Source organism: Pseudophryne corroboree, chromosome 4 (assembly GCF_028390025.1).
Source record: "Pseudophryne corroboree isolate aPseCor3 chromosome 4, aPseCor3.hap2, whole genome shotgun sequence".
Lineage (NCBI taxonomy): Eukaryota > Metazoa > Chordata > Amphibia > Anura > Myobatrachidae > Pseudophryne > Pseudophryne corroboree.
In genome coordinates, this window is record NC_086447.1 from 62,571,817 (window position 1) to 62,586,965 (window position 15,149).

Consider the following 15,149-nt stretch of genomic DNA (forward strand, 5'->3'; position numbering starts at 1 on the left):
CTACTTGGATGCGGTCACTCATATAATCCTCCACCATTCTTTCAATGGGGAGAGAATCATATGCAGTGACAGTAGACAACATGTCCGTAATCGTTGTCAGGTCTTCAGTCCGGACCAGATGTCGCTCCAGACTGCCCTGCATCACCGCCAGCGGGTGGGCTCGGAATTCTGAGCCTTTTCCTCGCACCCCCAGTTGCGGGAGAATGTGAAGGAGGAGATGTTGACAGGTCGCGTTCCGCTTGACTTGACAATTTTGTCACCAGCAGTTCTTTGAACCCCAGCAGACTTGTGTCTGCCGGAAAGAGAGATCCAAGGTAGGTTTTAAATCTAGGATCGAGCACGGTGGCCAAAATGTAGTGCTCTGATTTCAACAGATTGACCACCCGTGAATCCTTGTTAAGCGAATTAAGGGCTCCATCCACAAGTCCCACATGCCTAGCGGAATCGCTCTGTGTTAGCTCCTCCTTCAATGTCTCCAGCTTCTTCTGCAAAAGCCTGATGAGGGGAATGACCTGACTCAGGCTGGCAGTGTCTGAACTGACTTCACGTGTGGCAAGTTCAAAAGGTTGCAGAACCTTGCACAACGTTGAAATCATTCTCCACTGCGCTTGAGACAGGTGCATTCCACCTCCTATATCGTGCTCAGTTGTATAGGCTTGAATGGCCTTTTGCTGCTCCTCCAACCTCTGAAGCATATAGAGGGTTGAATTCCACCTCGTTACCACTTCTTGCTTCAGATGATGGCAGGGCAGGTTCAGGCGTTTTTGGTGGTGCTCCAGTCTTCTGTACGTGGTGCCTGTACGCCGAAGTGTCCCGCAATTCTTCTGGCCACCGACAGCATCTCTTGCACGCCCCTCTCATTTTTTAAATAATTCTGCACCACCAAATTCAAGGTATGTGCAAAACATGGGACGTGCTGGAATTTGCCCATATTTAATGCACACACAATATTGCTGGCGTTGTCCGATGCCACAAATCCACAGGAGAGTCCAATTGGGGTAAGCCATTCTGCGATGATCTTCCTCAGTTGCCGTAAGAGGTTTTCAGCTGTGTGCGTATTCTGGAAAGCGGTGATACAAAGCGTAGCCTGCCTAGGAAAGAGTTGGCGTTTGCGAGATGCTGCTACTGGTGCCGCCGCTGCTGTTCTTGCGGCGGGAGTCCATACATCTACCCAGTGGGCTGTCACAGTCATATAGTCCTGAGCCTGCCCTGCTCCACTTGTCCACATGTCCGTGGTTAAGTGGACATTGGGTACAACTGCATTTTTTAGGACACTGGTGAGTCTTTTTCTGAGGTCTGTGTACATTTTCGGTATCGCCTGCCTAGAGAAATGGAACCTAGATGGTATTTGGTACCGGGGACACAGTACCTCCAACAAGTCTCTAGTTGCCTCTGCAGTAATGATGGATACCGGAACCACGTTTCTCACCGCCCAGGATGCCAAGGCCTCAGTTATCCGCTTTGCAGCAGGATGACTGCTGTGATATTTTATCTTCCTCGCAAAGGACTGTTGGACAGTCAATTGCTTGGTGGAAGTAGTAAAAGTGGTCTTACGAGTACGACTTCCCCTCTGGGATGACCATCGACTCCCAGCAGCAACAACAGCAGCGCCAGCAGCAGTAGGCGTTACACGCAAGGATGCATCGGAGGAATCCCAGGCAGGAGAGGACTCGTCAGAATTGCCAGTGACATGGCCTGCAGGACTATTGGCATTCCTGGGGAAGGAGGAAATTGACACTGAGGGAGTTGGTGGGGTGGTTTGCGTGAGCTTGGTTACAAGAGGAAGGGATTTACTGGTCAGTGGACTGCTTCCGCTGTCGCCCAAAGTTTTTGAACTTGTCACTGACTTATGATGAATGCACTGCAGGTGACGTATAAGGGAGGATGTTCCGAGGTGGTTAACGTCCTTACCCCTACTTATTACAGCTTGACAAAGGCAACACACGGCTTGACAAATGTTGTCCGCATTTCTGTTGAAATACTTCCACACCGAAGAGCTGATTTTTTTGGTATTTTCACCAGGCATGTCAATGGCCCTATTCCTCCCACGGACAACAGGTGTCTCCCCGGGTGCCTGACTTAAACAAACCACCTCACCATCAGAATCCTCCTGGTCAATTTCCTCCCCAGCGCCAGCAACACCCATATCCTCCTCATCCTGGTGTACTTCAACACTGACATCTTCAATCTGACTATCAGGAACTGGACTGCGGGTGCTCCTTCCAGCACTTGCAGGGGGCGTGCAAATGGTGGAAGGCGCATGCTCTTCACGTCCAGTGTTGGGAAGGTCAGGCATCGCAACCGACACAATTGGACTCTCCTTGTGGATTTGGGATTTCGAAGAACGCACAGTTCTTTGCGGTGCTTTTGCCAGCTTGAGTCTTTTCATTTTTCTAGCGAGAGGCTGAGTGCTTCCATCCTCATGTGAAGCTGAACCACTAGCCATGAACATAGGCCAGGGCCTCAGCCGTTCCTTGCCACTCCGTGTGGTAAATGGCATATTGGCAAGTTTACGCTTCTCCTCCGACAATTTTATTTTAGATTTTGGAGTCCTTTTTTTACTGATATTTGGTGTTTTGGATTTTACATGCTCTGTACTATGACATTGGGCATCGGCCTTGGCAGATGACGTTGCTGGCATTTCATCGTCTCGGCCATGACTAGTGGCAGCAGCTTCAGCACGAGGTGGAAGTGGATCTTGATCTTTCCCTAATTTTGGAACCTCAACATTTTTGTTCTCCATATTTTAATAGGCACAACTAAAAGGCACCTCAGGTAAACAATGGAGATGGATGGATACTAGTATACAATTATGGACGGACTGCCGAGTGCCGACACAGAGGTAGCCACAGCCGTGAACTACCGTACTGTACTGTGTCTGCTGCTAATATAGACTGGTTGATAAAGAGATGTCGTAGTATGTATGTATAAAGAAGAAAGAAAAAAAAACCACGGTTAGGTGGTATACAATTATGGACGGACTGCCGAGTGCCGACACAGAGGTAGCCACAGCCGTGAACTACCGTACTGTACTGTGTCTGCTGCTAATATAGACTGGTTGATAAAGAGATGTCGTAGTATGTATGTATAAAGAAGAAAGAAAAAAAAACCACGGTTAGGTGGTACACAATTATGGACGGACTGCCGAGTGCCGACACAGAGGTAGCCACAGCCGTGAACTACCGTACTGTACTGTGTCTGCTGCTAATATAGACTGGTTGATAAAGAGATGTCTATGTAACTATGTATGTATAAAGAAGAAAGAAAAAAAAACCACGGTTAGGTGGTATACAATTATGGACGGACTGCCTGCCGAGTGCAGACACAGAGGTAGCCACAGCCGTGAACTACCGTACTGTACTGTGTCTGCTGCTAATAATATAGACTGGTTGATAAAGAGATGTCGTAGTAGTATGTATGTATAAAGAAGAAAGAAAAAAAAACCACGGTTAGGTGGTATACAATTATGGACGGACTGCCTGCCGAGTGCAGACACAGAGGTAGCCACAGCCATGAACTACCGTACTGTACTGTGTCTGCTGCTAATATAGACTGGTTGATAAAGAGATGTCTATGTAACTATGTATGTATAAAGAAGAAAGAAAAAAAAACCACGGTTAGGTGGTATACAATTATGGACGGACTGCCTGCCGAGTGCAGACACAGAGGTAGCCACAGCCGTGAACTACCGTACTGTACTGTGTCTGCTGCTAATAATATAGACTGGTTGATAAAGAGATGTCGTAGTATGTATGTATAAAGAAGAAAGAAAAAAAAACCACGGGTAGGTGGTATACAATTATGGACGGATTGCCGAGTGCCGACACAGAGGTAGCTACAGCCGTGGACTACCGTACTGTGTCTGCTGCTAATATAGACTGGTTGATAAAGAGATAGTATACTCGTAACTAGTATGTATGTATAAAGAAAGAAAAAAAAACCACGGTTAGGTGGTATATACAATTATGGACGGGCTGCCGAGTGCCGACACAGAGGTAGCCACAGCCGTGAACTACCGCACTGTACTGTGTCTGCTGCTAATATAGACTGGTTGATAAAGAGATAGTATACTCGTAACTAGTATGACTATAAAGAAAGAAAAAAAAACCACGGTTAGGTGGTATATACAATTATGGACGGGCTGCCGAGTGCCGACACAGAGGTAGCCACAGCCGTGAACTACCGCACTGTACTGTGTCTGCTGCTAATATAGACTGGTTGATAAAGAGATAGTATACTACTAATATTATATATACTGGTGGTCAGGTCACTGGTCACTAGTCACACTGGCAGTGGCACTCCTGCAGCAAAAGTGTGCACTGTTTAATTTTAATATAATATTATGTACTCCTGGCTCCTGCTATAACCTATAACTGGCACTGCAGTGCTCCCCAGTCTCCCCCACAATTATAAGATGTGTGAGCTGAGCACAGTCAGATATATACATAGATGATGCAGCACACTGGGCTGAGCAGTGCACACAGATATGGTATGTGACTGAGTCACTGTGTATCATTTTTTTCAGGCAGAGAACGGATATATTAAATAAAACTGCACTGTCTGGTGGTCACTGTGGTCAGTCACTAGTAAACTCTGCACTCTCTACAGTTCTACAGTACTCCTAAGCTCCAGTAAATCAGGTCAATCTCTCTCTCTCTCTCTTCTAATCTAAATGGAGAGGACGCCAGCCACGTCCTCTCCCTATCAATCTCAATGCACGTGTGAAAATGGCGGCGACGCGCGGCTCCTTATATAGAATCCGAGTCTCGCGAGAATCCGACAGCGTCATGATGACGTTCGGGCGCGCTCGGGTTAACCGAGCAAGGCGGGAAGATCCGAGTCGCTCGGACCCGTGAAAAAAAACATGAAGTTCGTGCGGGTTCGGATTCAGAGAAACCGAACCCGCTCATCTCTAGTGGAAACTATGGTGTCCTTGAACTCTGGCAAAGTGTAATGGTTTTTATTGCTTTATACTGTGAGATGACCCTTAGAACACTAGAAAATAGTAAAACTTGAGTACAATGCAAAGCTGCAATCGAATGAGTACCACACTTTTTCACAGGGGATGTAGCTCAGTGGTAGAGCGCATGCATCTCCATGTTTTGCAAAATGTAGATTCTTTCTTAATTCTATGTAACCTCTCCAGATCAACAAATGCATTAAAATACTCTAGAGAAATTGGAAAAGTTTCAATCAAACTATGAAAAATTATTGACCAGTCTATAAAATGTGATGTTGCTCAGTGGTAGATTATATTCCCCAGAATCTGTGTTTCCTCATTGAAATAAAAGTTATCATATGATACCTACAGTATCCTTGAAATCTATACAGCAAGGTATAATTGTTATCTTTGCTCCGTGCTCTGAGTTTAACCTTAGAACATTGGAAGTAGTAGAACTTGAGTACTATGCAGAACGGCAATCACTCGGTATCAAAACACACCAACTCAAAGGGGTTGTAGCTCAGTGGTAGAGCGCATGCTTTGCATGTATGAGGCCCCAGGTTCAATCCCTGGCATCTCCATGTTTTGCAAAATATAGATTCTTACTTATCTGTATGTAACCTCTTCAGAAGAGCCCAAGACCAACAAATGCATGAATGCACTCTACAGTAATGGGCAAGAATTAACACCAATTATGAAAAATAATTGATCATTCTATTAAATGTGATGTAGCTCAGTGGTAGATTATATTCTGTGGATTCTGTGTTTCCTCATTTAACCAGCAGTTACCATATCATACCTACTGACATTCTCCAAACACTGATGTCAAGTATATGGTAATTATGAAACAGAGTTTTAATTTCACTGGGAAATGAACTATAAAAGCAGAAGTTTCATAAAAGAACAAATCACACGATACAGCAAAACTAATTGATTAAGAAGGACAGACATCTTTAAACACATTGTGAACCTATGGAGGATGGATTTGGGCTTGAATGTCAAGTAATTAGTGATCAATCAATGCATGAAAAGATAAACACATATCATCTCTGTACAAAATACCTGGTGAAGCCTTAGTCAGCAATGCCCAGGAGACAGTCATAGCCTGCATCCTATGTGCCCTTCTTCCAAGTTCTGACACTGCTGATAAAACAGAATGTAAGACTGTCCTCTACTTGGCAATACTTGATCAATATCCATGCCATTCATTACATAAGGTAGGGGATTCTGATGATAACCCAGACTCCGGTGAAGAAGTCTAACAGCAATTTAAAGTGTGGAATGATCATCTACTTGCATCCTCATCAGCTGTGGAAACTATGGTGTCCTTGAACTCTGGCAAAGTGTAATGGTTTTTATTGCTTTATACTCTGAGATGACCCTTAGAACACTAGAAAATAGTAGAACTTGAGTACAATGCAAAGCTGCAATCGAATGAGTACCACACTTTTTCACAGGGGATGTAGCTCAGTGGTAGAGTGCATGCTTCGCATGTATGAGGCCCCGGGTTCAATCCCCGGCATCTCCATGTTTTGCAAAATATAGATTTTTACTTATCTGTATGTAACCTCTTCAGAAGAGCCCAAGACCAACAAATGCATGAATGCACTCTACAGTAATGGGCAAGAATTAACACTAATTATGAAAAATAATTGATCATTCTATTAAATGTGATGTAACTCAGTGGTAGATTATATTCTGTGGATACTGTGTTTCCTTATTTAACCAGCAGTTACCATATCATACCTACTGACATTCTCCAAACACTGATGTCAAGTATATGGTAATTATGAAACAGAGTTTTAATTTCACTGGGAAATGAACTATAAAAGCAGTAGTTTCATAAAAGAACAAATCACACGATACAGCAAAACTAATTGATTAAGAAGGACAGACATCTTTAAACACATTGTGAACCTATGGAGGATGGATTTGGGCTTGAATGTCAAGTAATTAGTGATCAATCAATGCATGAAAAGATAAACACATATCAACTCTGTACAAAATACCTGGTGAAGCCTTAGTCAGCAATGCCCAGGAGGCAGTCATAGCCTGCATCCTATGTGCCCTTCTTCCAAGTTCTGACACTGCTGATAAAACAGAATGTAAGACTGTCCTCTACTTGGCAATACTTGATCAATATCCATGCCATTCATTACATAAGGTAGGGGATTCTGATGCTAACCCAGACTCCGGTGAAGAAGTCTAACAGCAATTTAAAGTGTGGAATGATCATCTACCTGCATCCTGATCAGCTGTGGAAATTATGGTGTCCTTGAACTCTGGCAAAGTGTAATGGTTTTTATTGCTTTATACTCGGAGATGACCCTTAGAACACTAGAAAATAGTAGAACTTGAGTACAATGCAAAGCTGCAATCGAATGAGTACCACACTTTTTCACAGGGGATGTAGCTCAGTGGTAGAGCGCATGCTTCGCATGTACGAGGCCCTGGGTTCACTCCCTGGCATCTCCATGTTTTGCAAAATGTAGATTCTTTCTTAACTCTATGTAACCTCTCCAGATCAACAAATGCATTAAAATACTCTAGAGAAATTGGAAAAGTTTCAATCAAACTATGAAAAATTATTGACCAGTCTATAAAATGTGATGTTGCTCAGTGGTAGATTATATTCCCCAGAATCTGTGTTTCCGCATTGAAATAAAAGTTATCATATGATACCTACAGTATCCTTGAAATCTATACAGCAAGGTATAATTGTTATCTTTGCTCCGTGCTCTGAGTTTAACCTTAGAACAGTGGAAGTAGTAGAACTTGAGTACTATGCAGAACAGCAATCGCTCGGTATCAAAACACACCAACTCAGAGGGGATGTAGCTCAGTGGTAGAGCGCATGCTTTGCATGTATGAGGCCCCGGGTTCAATCCCCGGCATCTCCATGTTTTGCAAAATATAGATTCTTACTTATCTGTATGTAACCTCTTCAGAAGAGCCCAAGACCAACAAATGCATGAATGCACTCTACAGTAATGGGCAAGAATTAACACCAATTATAAAAAATAATTGATCATTCTATTAAATGTGATGTAGCTCAGTGGTAGATTATATTCTGTGGATACTGTGTTTCCTTATTTAACCAGCAGTTACCATATCATACCTACTGACATTCTCCAAACACTGATGTCAAGTATATGGTAATTATGAAACAGAGTTTTAATTTCACTGGGAAATGTACTATAAAAGCAGTAGTTTCATAAAAGAACAAATCACACGATACAGCAAAACTAATTGATTAAGAAGGACAGACATCTTTAAACACATTGTGAACCTATGGAGGATGGATTTGGGCTTGAATGTCAAGTAATTAGTGATCAATCAATGCATGAAAAGATAAACACATATCAACTCTGTACAAAATACCTGGTGAAGCCTTAGTCAGCAATGCCCAGGAGGCAGTCATAGCCTGCATCCTATGTGCCCTTCTTCCAAGTTCTGACACTGCTGATAAAACAGAATGTAAGACTGTCCTCTACTTGGCAATACTTGATCAATATCCATGCCATTCATTACATAAGGTAGGGGATTCTGATGAAAACCCAGACTCCGGTGAAGAAGTCTAACAGCAATTTAAAGTGTGGAATGATCATCTACTTGCATCCTCATCAGCTGTGGAAATTATGGTGTCCTTGAACTCTGGCAAAGTCTAATGGTTTTTATTGCTATATACTCGGAGATGACCCTTAGATCACTAGAAAATAGTAGAACTTAAGTACAATGCAAAGCTGCAATCGAATGAGTGCCATTCTTTTTTACAGGGGATGTAGCTCAGTGGTAGAGCGCATGCTTTGCATGTATGAGGCCCCGGGTTCAATCCCCGGCATCTCCATGTTTTGCAAAATGTAGATTCTTTCTTAACTCTATGTAACCTCTCCAGATCAACAAATGCATTAAAAAAAACTCTAGAGAAATTGGAAAAGTTTCAATCAAACTATGAAAAATTATTGACCAGTCTATAAAATGTGATGTTGCTCAGTGGTAGATTATATTCCCCAGAATCTGTGTTTCCTCATTGAAATAAAAGTTATCATATGATACCTACAGTATCCTTGAAATCTATACAGCAAGGTATAATTGTTATCTTTGCTCCGTGATCTGAGTTTAACCTTAGAACAGTGGAAGTAGTAGAACTTGAGTACTATGAAGAACAGCAATCGCTCGGTATCAAAACACACCAACTCAGAGGGGATGTAGCTCAGTGGTAGAGCGCATGCTTTGCATGTATGAGGCCCCGGGTTCAATCCCCGGCATCTCCATGTTTTGCAAAATATAGATTCTTACTTATCTGTATGTAACCTCTTCAGAAGAGCCCAAGACCAACAAATGCATGAATGCACTCTACAGTAATGGGCAAGAATTAACACCAATTATAAAAAATAATTGATCATTCTATTAAATGTGATGTAGCTCAGTGGTAGATTATATTCTGTGGATACTGTGTTTCCTTATTTAACCAGCAGTTACCATATCATACCTACTGACATTCTCCAAACACTGATGTCAAGTATATGGTAATTATGAAACAGAGTTTTAATTTCACTGGGAAATGTACTATAAAAGCAGTAGTTTCATAAAAGAACAAATCACACGATACAGCAAAACTAATTGATTAAGAAGGACAGACATCTTTAAACACATTGTGAACCTATGGAGGATGGATTTGGGCTTGAATGTCAAGTAATTAGTGATCAATCAATGCATGAAAAGATAAACACATATCAACTCTGCACAAAATACCTGGTGAAGCCTTAGTCAGCAATGCCCAGGAGGCAGTCATAGCCTGCATCCTATGTGCCCTTCTTCCAAGTTCTGACACTGCTGATAAAACAGAATGTAAGACTGTCCTCTACTTGGCAATACTTGATCAATATCCATGCCATTCATTACATAAGGTAGGGGATTCTGATGAAAACCCAGACTCCGGTGAAGAAGTCTAACAGCAATTTAAAGTGTGGAATGATCATCTACTTGCATCCTCATCAGCTGTGGAAATTATGGTGTCCTTGAACTCTGGCAAAGTCTAATGGTTTTTATTGCTATATACTCGGAGATGACCCTTAGAACACTAGAAAATAGTAGAACTTAAGTACAATGCAAAGCTGCAATCGAATGAGTGCCATTCTTTTTTACAGGGGATGTAGCTCAGTGGTAGAGCGCATGCTTTGCATGTATGAGGCCCCGGGTTCAATCCCCGGCATCTCCATGTTTTGCAAAATGTAGATTCTTTCTTAACTCTATGTAACCTCTCCAGATCAACAAATGCATTAAAAAAAACTCTAGAGAAATTGGAAAAGTTTCAATCAAACTATGAAAAATTATTGACCAGTCTATAAAATGTGATGTTGCTCAGTGGTAGATTATATTCCCCAGAATCTGTGTTTCCTCATTGAAATAAAAGTTATCATATGATACCTACAGTATCCTTGAAATCTATACAGCAAGGTATAATTGTTATCTTTGCTCCGTGCTCTGAGTTTAACCTTAGAACAGTGGAAGTAGTAGAACTTGAGTACTATGCAGAACAGCAATCGCTCGGTATCAAAGCACACCAAGTCAGAGGGGATGTAGCTCAGTGGTAGAGCGCATGCTTTGCATGTATGAGGCCCTGGGTTCAATCCCCGGCATCTCCATGTTTGCAAAATATAGATTCTTACTTATCTGTATGTAACCTCTTCAGAAGAGCCCAAGACCAACAAATGCATGAATGCACTCTACAGTAATGGGCAAGAATTAACATCAATTATAAAAAATAATTGATCATTCTATTAAATGTGATGTAGCTCAGTGGTAGATTATATTCTGTGGATACTGTGTTTCCTTATTTAACCAGCAGTTACCATATCATACCTACTGACATTCTCCAAACACTGATGTCAAGTATATGGTAATTATGAAACAGAGTTTTAATTTCACTGGGAAATGTACTATAAAAGCAGTAGTTTCATAAAAGAACAAATCACACGATACAGCAAAACTAATTGATTAAGAAGGACAGACATCTTTAAACACATTGTGAACCTATGGAGGATGGATTTGGGCTTGAATGTCAAGTAATTAGTGATCAATCAATGCATGAAAAGATAAACACATATCAACTCTGTACAAAATACCTGGTGAAGCCTTAGTCAGCAATGCCCAGGAGGCAGTCATAGCCTGCATCCTATGTGCCCTTCTTCCAAGTTCTGACACTGCTGATAAAACAGAATGTAAGACTGTCCTCTACTTGGCAATACTTGATCAATATCCATGCCATTCATTACATAAGGTAGGGGATTCTGATGAAAACCCAGACTCCGGTGAAGAAGTCTAACAGCAATTTAAAGTGTGGAATGATCATCTACTTGTATCCTCATCAGCTGTGGAAATTATGGTGTCCTTGAACTCTGGCAAAGTCTAATGGTTTTTATTGCTATATACTCGGAGATGACCCTTAGAACACTAGAAAATAGTAGAACTTAAGTACAATGCAAAGCTGCAATCGAATGAGTGCCATACTTTTTTACAGGGGATGTAGCTCAGTGGTAGAGCGCATGCTTTGCATGTATGAGGCCCCGGGTTCAATCCCCGGCATCTCCATGTTTTGCAAAATGTAGATTCTTTCTTAACTCTATGTAACCTCTCCAGATCAACAAATGCATAAAAAAAAACTCTAGAGAAATTGGAAAAGTTTCAATCAAACTATGAAAAATTATTGACCAGTCTATAAAATGTGATGTTGCTCAGTGGTAGATTATATTCCCCAGAATCTGTGTTTCCTCATTGAAATAAAAGTTATCATATGATACCTACAGTATCCTTGAAATCTATACAGCAAGGTATAATTGTTATCTTTGCTCCGTGCTCTGAGTTTAACCTTAGAACAGTGGAAGTAGTAGAACTTGAGTACTATGCAGAACAGCAATCGCTCGGTATCAAAACACACCAACTCAGAGGGGATGTAGCTCAGTGGTAGAGCGCATGCTTTGCATGTATGAGGCCCCGGGTTCAATCCCCAGCATCTCCATGTTTTGCAAAATATAGATTCTTACTTATCTGTATGTAACCTCTTCAGAAGAGCCCAAGACCAACAAATGCATGAATGCACTCTACAGTAATGGGCAAGAATTTACACCAATTATAAAAAATAATTGATCATTCTATTAAATGTGATGTAGCTCAGTGGTAGATTATATTCTGTGGATACTGTGTTTCCTTATTTAACCAGCAGTTACCATATCATACCTACTGACATTCTCCAAACACTGATGTCAAGTATATGGTAATTATGAAACAGAGTTTTAATTTCACTGGGAAATGTACTATAAAAGCAGTAGTTTCATAAAAGAACAAATCACACGATACAGCAAAACTAATTGATTAAGAAGGACAGACATCTTTAAACACATTGTGAACCTATGGAGGATGGATTTGGGCTTGAATGTCAAGTAATTAGTGATCAATCAATGCATGAAAAGATAAACACATATCAACTCTGTACAAAATACCTGGTGAAGCCTTAGTCAGCAATGCCCAGGAGGCAGTCATAGCCTGCATCCTATGTGCCCTTCTTCCAAGTTCTGACACTGCTGATAAAACAGAATGTAAGACTGTCCTCTACTTGGCAATACTTGATCAATATCCATGCCATTCATTACATAAGGTAGGGGATTCTGATGAAAACCCAGACTCCGGTGAAGAAGTCTAACAGCAATTTAAAGTGTGGAATGATCATCTACTTGCATCCTCATCAGCTGTGGAAATTATGGTGTCCTTGAACTCTGGCAAAGTCTAATGGTTTTTATTGCTATATACTCGGAGATGACCCTTAGAACACTAGAAAATAGTAGAACTTAAGTACAATGCAAAGCTGCAATCGAATGAGTGCCATTCTTTTTTACAGGGGATGTAGCTCAGTGGTAGAGCGCATGCTTTGCATGTATGAGGCCCCGGGTTCAATCCCCGGCATCTCCATGTTTTGCAAAATGTAGATTCTTTCTTAACTCTATGTAACCTCTCCAGATCAACAAATGCATTAAAAAAAACTCTAGAGAAATTGGAAAAGTTTCAATCAAACTATGAAAAATTATTGACCAGTCTATAAAATGTGATGTTGCTCAGTGGTAGATTATATTCCCCAGAATCTGTGTTTCCTCATTGAAATAAAAGTTATCATATGATACCTACAGTATCCTTGAAATCTACACAGCAAGGTATAATTGTTATCTTTGCTCCGTGCTCTGAGTTTAACCTTAGAACAGTGGAAGTAGTAGAACTTGAGTACTATGCAGAACAGCAATCGCTCGGTATCAAAACACACCAACTCAGAGGGGATGTAGCTCAGTGGTAGAGCGCATGCTTTGCATGTATGAGGCCCCGGGTTCAATCCCCGGCATCTCCATGTTTTGCAAAATATAGATTCTTACTTATCTGTATGTAACCTCTTCAGAAGAGCCCAAGACCAACAAATGCATGAATGCACTCTACAGTAATGGGCAAGAATTAACACCAATTATAAAAAATAATTGATCATTCTATTAAATGTGATGTAGCTCAGTGGTAGATTATATTCTGTGGATACTGTGTTTCCTTATTTAACCAGCAGTTACCATATCATACCTACTGACATTCTCCAAACACTGATGTCAAGTATATGGTAATTATGAAACAGAGTTTTAATTTCACTGGGAAATGTACTATAAAAGCAGTAGTTTCATAAAAGAACAAATCACACGATACAGCAAAACTAATTGATTAAGAAGGACAGACATCTTTAAACACATTGTGAACCTATGGAGGATGGATTTGGGCTTGAATGTCAAGTAATTAGTGATCAATCAATGCATGAAAAGATAAACACATATCAACTCTGCACAAAATACCTGGTGAAGCCTTAGTCAGCAATGCCCAGGAGGCAGTCATAGCCTGCATCCTATGTGCCCTTCTTCCAAGTTCTGACACTGCTGATAAAACAGAATGTAAGACTGTCCTCTACTTGGCAATACTTGATCAATATCCATGCCATTCATTACATAAGGTAGGGGATTCTGATGAAAACCCAGACTCCGGTGAAGAAGTCTAACAGCAATTTAAAGTGTGGAATGATCATCTACTTGCATCCTCATCAGCTGTGGAAATTATGGTGTCCTTGAACTCTGGCAAAGTCTAATGGTTTTTATTGCTATATACTCGGAGATGACCCTTAGAACACTAGAAAATAGTAGAACTTAAGTACAATGCAAAGCTGCAATCGAATGAGTGCCATAATTTTTCACAGGGGATGTAGCTCAGTGGTAGAGCACATGCTTTGCATGTATGAGGCCCTGGGTTCAATCCCCGGCATCTCCATGTTTTGCAAAATGTAGATTCTTTCTTAACTCTATTTAACCTCTCCAGATCAACAAATGCATTAAAAAAAACTCTAGAGAAATTGGAAAAGTTTCAATCAAACTATGAAAAATTATTGACCAGTCTATAAAATGTGATGTTGCTCAGTGGTAGATTATATTCCCCAGAATCTGTGTTTCCTCATTGAAATAAAAGTTATCATATGATACCTACAGTATCCTTGAAATCTATACAGCAAGGTATAATTGTTATCTTTGCTCCGTGCTCTGAGTTTAACCTTAGAACAGTGGAAGTAGTAGAACTTGAGTACTATGCAGAACAGCAATCGCTCGGTATCAAAACACACCAACTCAGAGGGGATGTAGCTCAGTGGTAGAGCGCATGCTTTGCATGTATGAGGCCATGGTTTCAATCCCCGGCATCTCCATGTTTTGCAAAATATAGATTCTTACTTATCTGTATGTAACCTCTTCAGAAGAGCCCTAGACCAACAAATGCATGAATGCACTCTACAGTAATGGGCAAGAATTAACACCAATTATAAAAAATAATTGATCATTCTATTAAATGTGATGTAGCTCAGTGGTAGATTATATTCTGTGGATACTGTGTTTCCTTATTTAACCAGCAGTTACCATATCATACCTACTGACATTCTCCAAACACTGATGTCAAGTATATGGTAATTATGAAACAGAGTTTTAATTTCACTGGGAAACGTACTATAAAAGCAGTAGTTTCATAAAAGAACAAATCACACGATACAGCAAAACTAATTGATTAAGAAGGACAGACATCTTTAAACACATTGTGAACCTATGGAGGATGGATTTGGGCTTGAATGTCAAGTAATTAGTGATCAATC

The 15,149-nt window shown here is 40.9% G+C and overlaps 13 non-coding genes across 13 annotated transcripts; all 13 read left to right on the forward strand.

Moving 5' to 3' along the window:
• Positions 1-5,451: 5,451 nt before the first annotated feature.
• TRNAA-UGC (transfer RNA alanine (anticodon UGC)) lies at positions 5,452-5,523 on the forward strand. The gene has a single exon. It is a non-coding gene; the product is annotated as a tRNA-Ala (tRNA).
• Positions 5,524-6,398: 875 nt separating this feature from the next.
• Positions 6,399-6,470, forward strand: TRNAA-CGC (transfer RNA alanine (anticodon CGC)). The gene has a single exon. It is a non-coding gene; the product is annotated as a tRNA-Ala (tRNA).
• Positions 6,471-7,770: 1,300 nt separating this feature from the next.
• On the forward strand, positions 7,771-7,842 carry TRNAA-UGC (transfer RNA alanine (anticodon UGC)). Its single transcript has one exon. It is a non-coding gene; the product is annotated as a tRNA-Ala (tRNA).
• Positions 7,843-8,717: 875 nt separating this feature from the next.
• TRNAA-UGC (transfer RNA alanine (anticodon UGC)) lies at positions 8,718-8,789 on the forward strand. Its single transcript has one exon. It is a non-coding gene; the product is annotated as a tRNA-Ala (tRNA).
• Positions 8,790-9,144: 355 nt separating this feature from the next.
• TRNAA-UGC (transfer RNA alanine (anticodon UGC)) lies at positions 9,145-9,216 on the forward strand. The gene has a single exon. It is a non-coding gene; the product is annotated as a tRNA-Ala (tRNA).
• An 875-nt stretch (positions 9,217-10,091) lies between these two features.
• TRNAA-UGC (transfer RNA alanine (anticodon UGC)) lies at positions 10,092-10,163 on the forward strand. Its single transcript has one exon. It is a non-coding gene; the product is annotated as a tRNA-Ala (tRNA).
• A 355-nt stretch (positions 10,164-10,518) lies between these two features.
• On the forward strand, positions 10,519-10,590 carry TRNAA-UGC (transfer RNA alanine (anticodon UGC)). Its single transcript has one exon. It is a non-coding gene; the product is annotated as a tRNA-Ala (tRNA).
• Positions 10,591-11,464: 874 nt separating this feature from the next.
• Positions 11,465-11,536, forward strand: TRNAA-UGC (transfer RNA alanine (anticodon UGC)). Its single transcript has one exon. It is a non-coding gene; the product is annotated as a tRNA-Ala (tRNA).
• A 355-nt stretch (positions 11,537-11,891) lies between these two features.
• TRNAA-UGC (transfer RNA alanine (anticodon UGC)) lies at positions 11,892-11,963 on the forward strand. Its single transcript has one exon. It is a non-coding gene; the product is annotated as a tRNA-Ala (tRNA).
• An 875-nt stretch (positions 11,964-12,838) lies between these two features.
• On the forward strand, positions 12,839-12,910 carry TRNAA-UGC (transfer RNA alanine (anticodon UGC)). The gene has a single exon. It is a non-coding gene; the product is annotated as a tRNA-Ala (tRNA).
• Positions 12,911-13,265: 355 nt separating this feature from the next.
• Positions 13,266-13,337, forward strand: TRNAA-UGC (transfer RNA alanine (anticodon UGC)). The gene has a single exon. It is a non-coding gene; the product is annotated as a tRNA-Ala (tRNA).
• An 875-nt stretch (positions 13,338-14,212) lies between these two features.
• TRNAA-UGC (transfer RNA alanine (anticodon UGC)) lies at positions 14,213-14,284 on the forward strand. The gene has a single exon. It is a non-coding gene; the product is annotated as a tRNA-Ala (tRNA).
• Positions 14,285-14,639: 355 nt separating this feature from the next.
• Positions 14,640-14,711, forward strand: TRNAA-UGC (transfer RNA alanine (anticodon UGC)). The gene has a single exon. It is a non-coding gene; the product is annotated as a tRNA-Ala (tRNA).
• Positions 14,712-15,149: the final 438 nt, after the last annotated feature.